Source organism: Schistocerca americana, chromosome X (genome assembly GCF_021461395.2).
Source record: "Schistocerca americana isolate TAMUIC-IGC-003095 chromosome X, iqSchAmer2.1, whole genome shotgun sequence".
Lineage (NCBI taxonomy): Eukaryota > Metazoa > Arthropoda > Insecta > Orthoptera > Acrididae > Schistocerca > Schistocerca americana.
Window position 1 is genome coordinate 782802903 of NC_060130.1, and position 9969 is coordinate 782812871.

The window sequence follows — 9969 nt, forward strand, 5'->3', positions numbered from 1 at the left end:
TTGTGTGGTATGATGGGACTTAACTATTCGCATAGTTAACCAGGCGGAGTATCGAACTTATAATTCACTATGAGATTGTGAATGATCGAACTGTGTCAAATGGATATGCCGTCGAGTGTAATAGTAATTCTAAATACGACCACTTTCGCTATTAGTTTGCTTTCTGAATAAACATTATTGTAACAAAAAAAAAATGGTTCAAATGGCTCTAAGCACTATGGGACTTAACTTCTGAGGTCATCAGTCGCCTAGAACTTTGAACTACTTAAAACTAATTAACCTAAGGACATCACACACATCCATGCCCGAGGCAGGATTCGAACCTGCGACCGTATCGGTCGCACGGTTCCAGACTGTAGCGCCTAGAACCGCTCGGCCACTCTGGCCGGCATTATTGTAGCCAAATCGCAACTGTGTGGCCTACATCATTCATGGGTAGTTAATTTAGTTACCGGTATTATTATTATTACTGTTATTATATGTTATGTTAACTTTGTATTTCCCAAACTTGCCTTCAGAACTCCTCCTGAACAGGCCATGAAGGCCCAACGGTACCGACCGGCCCCCGTATCATCCCCAGCCTATAGGTGTCACTGGTTGCGGATATGGAGGGGTATGTGGTCAGCACACCGCTCTCCCGGCCGTATGTCAGTTTCCGAGACCGGAGCCGCTACTTCTCAATCAGGTAGCTCCTCAATTTGCCTCACAAGGGTTGTATGCGTCCCGATTGCCACCAGCGCTCGGCAGACCGAATGGTCACCCGTCCAAGTGCTAGTCCAGCCCGGCAATACTTAACTTCGGTGATCTGACGGGAACCGGCGTTACCACTGCGGTAAGGCCGTTGGCAAACTTGCCATCAGCCAGACAATTTAACCAAAGGGTCACAAGCATCCAATTTAGGGCGTGTAATGCGACACGTGCGGTTCAACCCCCAGACGAGTTTGAGCCAAGACATTTCGACGAAGAGGAACCGCATGTGAGCCCGAACATCTTTGGGATGTTATCTCGCAATTGGGGGCTCGTCCGGGATAGGAACTTGAAATTGTTAGTTGAGGGACAAGAATCTTGCAAAGTGTTGGAACAGGATTGGATTTTGGGAAGTTTTAGTTGCGGAATACGAACTCTGGAAAGTTTAGTATTGGCTTTGAATTCTGCAAAGTGTTTCCAAAAGTATTATCTGAACTTTGATAGGCAGGACCTCTCGCAAAAGTGAAATGTGAGATCGGTTCAGGTCTGAATATTAGGTTTCTTTAATAGTTGTGAAATTACAATTGTAATTCTCACAGCTAACGACATTCTGTGACCTAGGTCCCAAGTCTGTGGCAGTTTAGGCAGTTTGCATGGGGGCTCTGAGCTACGAATTTTGCAACAGTTGTGTGCACCGAGTTTTAGCAGTGGTTAGGAGCGATAAAAAAGTAGCGCGGAAGAAGAGGCGACATCGAAAGCACGTGGTTCCAGCCAGCAGCGGCATCTTCTACGGCGATTCATCGCGCAGCGCCGGTTACAGTACCACAGCAGAGCCTACGAGATCTTCAGCGTCGGCTTCAACTGCAACATCGGCAGCAATACCAAGGTAGAAGGATCCAGCACGACAAAGCTAAGTAACTGCGCTCATAGCGAGATTATGTATGGTTCTGTAGTTCAATCGCCAATAATAGACGTCGCTAATATTAAGCAGTCGGCCATTTCGTGTGGGTCCGAAAATACTAGCGAGCCCCTTAGCCCGAAGTCGGAGCGGGAGAGCGTGATCGGCGGTGAATTTATTAGAGCAAATAGTCCGAAATCAGGCAATAGTCTTTGACAGCCATGTCTCTAAGGGGGCCTGATTACGCGCCTAGCAGTGGATCTCCAAACTACCAGTAAATCCATCTTCTGTGAACGGGTCCGAAAATCTTATGGACCGAGAGGCTGCCTCTGAGCCAGTGCGAGCGACTGTATCTGGGATAGGGACTTAGTCAGCCATAGGCAGCGATCAAAACCTGTTCGTGATACAATCTGGGGAGGCCCTCTGATCAATCCTTCGGAGACTCTTTTGTTGCCTGCACACCATGGAACGACCTCCCACTCGAAAAACCGTTCAAATGGCTCTGAGCACTATTGGACTTAACATCGGAGGTCATCAGTCCCCTAGAACTTAGAACTACTTAAACCTAACTAACCTAAGGACATCACACACATCCATGCCCGAGGCAGGATTCGAACCTGCAACCGTAGCGGTCGCGTGGTTCCAGACTGAAGCGCCTAGAACCGCTCGACCACACCGACCGGCCTCCCACTCGACCACGGGTGTGGGGTCAACCTCAGCGCGGGCAGAACCCTGGCGGACACAGTAGCAGACCGGTCGGGGACACATGGGATGTACTGGACGTCCCTCGGATCCCCACATCCGGTTCCCCGCAGTGATGCCCATTGGCAGCAGCCTCAAGCTGTGTGATCGAAACTAACACCGCGTGGAGCTGTGAGCGAAGGGTCACAAACTCAGCCCACATATGAAGAAAGCAATCACAGTGTCTATTTATGCCAAAGATATCAAAAATGCACTCTAGACAGTTAATAAACGCGGAACTGTTCTTGACAAACAAACAAATATGCACAAAATTAACGAGTTTAAATTAAAGAGGACAGAGGCAACTGAAGATAAGTAGCTTCTTATGAGAAGCTGTGTCAGACTCACAGAAAACACGATGCCCGCTTATGTGCTGATGCAGTAGTGGAAAGCTAGCACTTGATAAACTTAAGGCTGTAGGTTCGGATAGCAGAAGCCCCTCTCCTTGTATGACAGGAGCGGTAACATACTGGTATTAGCCCAGTAGGGCTATGTGCCCAATCATTGTAAGTAACAGATAATGGTACTGTATTCGGTTAGAAATGACTGTAATAGAAAGTAGAAATATTGTAATTCAGTAGTAGTAGTAGTAGCAGCAGTAGTAGTAGTGTAGCATGCATTAATGTATTATAAGGAATAGACAGAACTGTGCATTTAATATGGAAAAAATACACTCCGTTTACAGATTTCTAACTTATGGGCCTCTGGCGCTCCCCTCAGCTTGGCGCGGCCCTGGGTACACTATTAGGAATATAAATAAAAAGTATTCGTATCTTTGTCTGAGCTCCGCACAAACACAAGGTCTGGACATGTGTTCTTTCAATCTGAAAAACAAATGACAAGAGACAACGCATAAATAACTTTACAAGATGGATCGAAACACCTCTGTCGAGCAACATAAGCCGTACAATTTAAGTCGAAATGACCTTAAGCCCTTGAAGCATCGATGCACATGGATTTCTCGCTCTCGTGTTCTATGTGGCCTTGATCATTGCAAAGTTACACATGTATGTAGTTGTTCGATTTAACGACTTTAGAATTTAAAAAAAAATATGTTGTTGGATAGCAGTTAGTGTAATTTATAACTAATGGAAAACAACAAAAATGAACAAAGTAAATCAGCTTTGTGCACTATATTTACGGCCTATTCCAGTCTCATCATGTCTGGCAACGTGAAATCGAATAGAAGATGAATGGGCAAAGCATCCAGATAATTCATTAAAACGCTATTAGAAAATGGGAGTCAAAGAAAATACCAGCGCGACTAACATCTCAACAAAGTTTGTACACCCAAGCGATCAATAACATATTTGCCACATAGCTTAACGAAGAGAAAATCCATTAGTCATTAATAAGTGCACACTGTAAGATGTGCAAGACAGTGAAAAAGAGAAAAATGTGGAGTCATACCCCGTCCAGAGACATGGATGATCATCATGGAACATCTCAACAATTGTTCTTCCCCTCCCTAAATTAATAATTAATAATAATTAATGTCACAATTATTGTGATACAAGGTGTTGAATTACGCTTGCAAAGAGTGTTAACATTGTGAAAACTCTGGCAATAGACTTTTAGGAAAATATTCGACAAGTGAAAATGAGGTACAGGACAAATCAAAAAGCCCGATAGGAAAGATAAACGACTGTTACCAGTTCGAGAAATGATGCAAGAAAGTCGCTCAACTGATAGAATCCGCCAGACAAGCAAGCTCGACAAGTGGAAGTGGCGAGGAACAGCAATCACTCGTCCGTTGCTGAGAAGGACTGTAAGCTTCCGCAAGGATCTGTGCCCTCTTCTAGGTCAGACCTACCCCACGGCTTTCATAAAGACGTCAGCTAATCATCTAGCTCCTGAATAATTCAGTGTCTATCTTTGTGAATAAGAGAGTAATTTTACAGCTCATACCTAGGGCTAGATTATGCCTGAAAACTAAATTTGCACTCTGGCGTCTTCCAGCAGCAGCTTAAAATGGTCTGTCCTCCCAGGTAGGAGCTCATTACCTCATCGGGCCTATAAGAATGTACGCTAACAATTCATTGTTCCTCTCATTCAGGTAGTCTAAGAAGAAACGTCTCTTAATTTATTATTTTTGCTGTTCGTTGAACTCTGTGTATTAGATTACTTTAAGAAATACAGCAATCAGCCGCTTCTTATATATTTTTATTTATCCCAACACAAGTTTCGGGTTTTTGCCCATATTCAAGTGGTGTGATATATATTTAAATCTATCTTAGCACACAATTAATATATTGATTGCATTTTCGATGCAGTAGCTGCTTGATGCAAAATAGCAATTTGTTTAGCTTTTACAGTTCGCGAGTTGTATATTCACAATTTATTTCTTATTAAATGCACTTACTTTCTATTCTGCTTGTTGTCGCTCCGATGTTCCGCATTTATAAGCGTACTAAAAAGACTTTTTCTACGTTTGATACACGAATCAGCACGGCATTCGCCATATTGCTGACTGAAGAGTTCGTTTACATCGTAAAATACGTGCAAAGTCAAAGTTACTCTTCGCTTACAGGTTATGAAAGGACTGTTGAAGTCAGTTGGGGGTGTGCAATAAATATTGTTGCCCTTAAAACTTAATTTAAGCTTAAATTAAAATTTAAGGGTAGAAATATTTAACGTCGACACCCAGTTTAATCAGCAGTGCTTTGAGCTTATAAGCGAAATGTAGCTTTGACTTTAAACGAAAACAAACATGTCACTCGGCAACATGATGAATGCTTCGCTGCTTTTGTGCGTCACGCATAGAAAAAATGTGACAACACGCTTATAAACGTGGAAAATCAGGAACGACAACAAGCAGAATAGAAAGTATGAGAGTTTAGGAAGTTACAAATTTTAAATATACAGGTCATGAAGTGTCGTAGCTATGCAAATTGATATTTTGCACAGGGAATCTGAAACATCCAAAATGTAGTCGATGTGTTAGCGATGTGATAGCGAAGATTTAAATATGTATTACGCCAGTTAAAGATGGGCGAAAGCACGAAATGTATATTGGGATAAAACAAATTATGTACAATATGTGGGTGGACCTGCTTATCTCAAAGAAATAGATATGTTCGTCGTAGCCGTCCAAGTACTCCGTACACCAGCTCGCTATGCGACGTAATCACGCCACCATCGGTGAAGGAAACATTTTTAGCGGACACAGGTCACATCTCTACACTCTCATACTCATTAAAAAGCTTTTGGAAGAGCCATCAGCCTCCATTTCAATCGAGAGACAATGTGAAATATCCACAATATATTCCTCTAACATTCGGGAAATCCTAAAAATTTAACCAATGTAACAGAAGATAAATAAAAGAAATTATTCAGGTAGTGAAGGGAGACGAAAATTTAATAGTCATGGGTGACTGGAATTCGTCAGTAGGAAAAGGGAGAGAGGGAAACATAGTGGGTGAATATGGATTGGGGGGAAGAAATGAGAGAAGAAGCTGACTTGTAGAATTTTGCACAGAGCATAACCTAATCATAACTAACACTTGGTTCAAGAATCATAAAAGAAGGTTGTATACCTGGAAGAATCCTGGAGATACTAAAAGGTATCAGATAGATTATATAATGGTAAGACAGAGATTTAGGAACCAGGTTTTAAATTGTAAGACATTTCCCGGGGCAGGTGTCGATTATGACAACAATCTATTGGTTATGAACTGCAGATTGAAACTGAAGAAACTGCAAAAAGGTGGGAATTTAAGGAGATGGGACCTGGATAAACTGAAAGAACCGGAGGTTGTAGAGAGTTTCAGGGAGAGCATAAGGGAACAATTGACGGGAATGGGGGAAAGAAATACAGTAGAAGCAGAATGGGTAGCTCTGAGGGATGAAGTAGTGAAGGCAGCAGACGATCAAGTAGGTAAAAAGACGAGGGCTAATAGAAATCCTTGGGTAACAGAAGAAATATTGAATTTATTTGATGAAAGGAGAAAATATAAAAAAACAGTAAATGAAGCAGGCAAAAAGGAATACAAACGTCTCAAAAATGAGATCGACAGGAAGTGCAAAATGGCTAAGCAGGGATGGCTAGAGGACAAATGTAAGGATGTAGAGGCTTGTCTCACTAGGGGTAAGATAGATACTGCCTACAGGAAAATTAAAGAGACCTTCGGAGAGAAGAGAACCACTTGTATGAATATCAAGAGCTCAGATGGCAACCCAGTTCTAAGCAAAGAAGGGAAGGCAGAAAGGTGGAAGGAGTATATAGAGGGTTTATACAAGGGCACTGTACTTGAGGACAATATTATGGAAATGGAAGAGGATGTAGATGAAGACGAAATGGGAGATAAGATACTGCGTGATAGCCTTGGGAGAGCCAGTCATGACAAAACTCTACCATCTGGTGAGCAACATGTATGAGACAGGCGAAGTACCCTCAGACTTCAAGAAGAATGTAATAATTCCAATCCCAAAGAAAGCAGGTGTTGACAGATGTGAAAATTAGCGAACTATCAGTTTAATAAGTCACAACTGCAAAATACTAACGCGAATTCTTTACAGACGAATGGAAAAACTGGTAGAAGCGGACCTCGGGGAAGATCAGTTTGGATTCCGTAGAAATGTTGGAACACGTGAGGCAATACTAACCTTACGACTTATCTTAGAAGAAAGATTAAGAAAAGGCAAACCTACGTTTCTAGCATTTGTAGACTTAGAGAAAGCTTTTGACAATGTTAACTGGAATACTCTCTTTCAAATTCTGAAGGTGGCAGGGGTAAAATACAGGGACCGAAAGGCTATTTACAATTTTTACAGCAACCAGATGGCAGTTATAAGAGTCGAGGGGCATGAAAGGGAAGCAGTGGTTGGGAAAGGAGTGAGACAGGGTTGTAGCCTCTCCCCGATGTTATTCAATCTGTATATTGAGCAAGCAGTAAAGGAAACAAAAGAAAAATGCGGAGTAGGTATTAAAATTCATGGAGAAGAAGTAAAAACTTTGAGGTTCGCCGGTGACATTGTAATTCTGTCAGAGACAGCAAAGGACTTGAAAGAGCTGTTGAACGGAATGGACAGTGTCTTGAAAGGAGGATATAAGATGAACATCAACAAAAGCAAAACGAGGATAATGGAATGTAGTCGAATTAAGTCGGGTGATGCTGAGGGAATTAGATTAGGAAATGAGACACTTAAAGTAGTAAAGGAGTTTTGCTATTTAGGGAGTAAAATAACTGATGATGGTCGAAGTAGAGAGGATATAAAATGTAGACTGGCAATGGCAAGGAAATCGCTTCTGAAGAAGAGAAATTTGTTAACATCGAGTATAGATTTAAGTGTCAGGAAGTCGTTTCTGAAAGTATTTGTATGGAGTGTAGCCATGTATGGAAATGAAACATGGACGATAACTAGTTTGGACAAGAAGAGAATAGAAGCTTTCGAAATGTGGTGCTACAGAAGAATGCTGAAGATAAGGTGGGTAGATCACATAACTAATGAGGAGGTATTGAATAGGATTGGGGAGAAGAGAAGTTTGTGGCACAACTTGACTAGAAGAAGGGATCGGTTGGTAGGACATGTTTTGAGGCATCAAGGAATCACAAATTTAGCATTGGAGGGCAGCGCGGAGGGTAAAAATCGTAGAGGGAGACCAAGAGATAAATACACTAAGCAGATTCAGAAGGATGTAGGTTGCAGTAAGAACTGGGAGATGAAGAAGCTTGCACAAGATAGAGTAGCATGGAGAGCTGCATCAAACCAGTCTCAGGACTGAAGATTACAACAACAACAACAACAGAAGATAAAACGTTGCTTGCCCTTCCACTTAGTCATCTGCTGATGTTCCATAATACTACGCTGAAACTCTGTGCAAAAAAATCAAATGGTTGATATTCAAAAGGTACGAGACTCAGATACAATACTAATCAAGCACTGCAGCTATCCAGCAATTACGTCCTTTTGGGCTATCAGTTCTCCATCCGATTATGAACACTATCGTCTTACGCAGGTCTGCGCCGAAGTGTCTCGTGGTCTTTTGCTAAACTCAACCTAACCTTCCAGGTGCCCCTTACTCCTTAACCGTTGTAAAAAGAATCGTAACTGCAACGTCGCTCTCCCTTTACGCACTTGAGTCGTACGTCCTCTGGTCCCTTTAGATTTTGGACCATGACTACAGCCTTTAAATACCGCACAACTGCAGAAACACTATCGTACCTGCTCCACAGGGTGCCCAGGAAACTCACAGCTTCACTCCGTGGAAACCGTCACTCCATTACCAGCCAACCCCAGTTTAAAACTGAACTACGGTTTGATTAGCTTCTAGCTCAGTCAGAGATATTCTCATTACTCTTAGCTGCTGTTTACCAGTTGCCACCATCTGTAGTATACCACAGCCTGTCAGGACATCAAGTGCTATTATTTTATGTTGTAATGTTCTCCTCGTAATGGTACAACTGCTGAAAAATGAGCCAAACCAGACGTTCCTCGAAGAGAACTTTACGTGCACTAGGATCCTAGCGGAAACCAGCCTTGTATTAATCAGGAAAGTCCAGGCTCATCAGCTGAGTGCTGTCGACAATGCGAGCATTCCAATTAGAAGCGGTTCTCCGACGTCTTCATCAAATATAGCAGGTGCCATTACTTTTCAGTGACACAAAATTTCCACCCAGCTGTGGCTCTCTTTCGTGTCGGCGTTTGTATACACTTGTTCTCACTATATTCTAAAGTGGCAAGTCGGCAAGAAAACAGCACGAAATTGTGATAAGTAGACCGAAGTCTGTCAGAAGAGATAATACTCTAAGAAATGTGTGAACAAAAAATGGTTAAAATGGCTCTGACCACTATGGGACTTAACATCTGTGGTCATCAGTCCCCTAGAACTTAGAACTACTTAATCCTAACTAACCTAAGGACATCACACACATCCATGCCCGAGGCAGGATTCGAACCTGAGACCGTCGCAGTCAATGTGTGAACAATAATTTCGTTTTTGGTTAAATTTTTGTAGTGTCTGTATCAGTAGCCACAGCGTCTCAGCAAACCGTGGTTTTCCGCTGGTAAGTTGTCGCAGACTATTACCACTTGCAGCCATTTTTCGTATGTGAAACATATCCTTTCCACCACTCTTACATATTGATTTTCTGTCTTCCATTAGTGTTGTTTATGCTGTAAGTTCTGCTGCTGTTACGGAGAGATGACTGTTATATTTCTTCCCTTATTGGTTTAGTTCTGGAAGAAAGTGAATTTACAAATTAAATTACCCAATAATTTCCCCGAATAATCACTCGCTAACTTTATTTAACAACTAACTAGCAAGTTCATTATCGTTTAATTTCAATGCTCTAAGAGAAGACGTGTTTTTTGACTAAGATGTCGTAATTCAGGTCCACTTGTTATGCATACAAGTATTTTTTTATTTCCAAAGATGTTTCAGCACACTTGAGCCATCATCAGTGGGTATTTCCTTGAGGTCTTTAGTCTGAAAAATTCAAACATGTTTTAATTTATAGTTATTGGAACAAAAAGTAGGCCTAAAATGTTTCATATACGTTGCTATTATTGCCTTATTCTCTGGATTGTTAGATTTTATAGGGCTTTCTTTACATTATTATGTAGCTTATCATCTCAAACGAAATGATGTTATTGTGAGGTTAATTCGCGAGTTAGCAAATCACTTTACCATTGTATTGCGA

The 9969-nt window shown here is 41.8% G+C and overlaps 1 pseudogene; it reads right to left on the minus strand.

The window, feature by feature from the left end:
- Positions 1-728: 728 nt before the first annotated feature.
- Positions 729-846, minus strand: LOC124557004 (annotated as a pseudogene).
- Between the last annotated feature and the right edge of the window lie 9123 nt (positions 847-9969).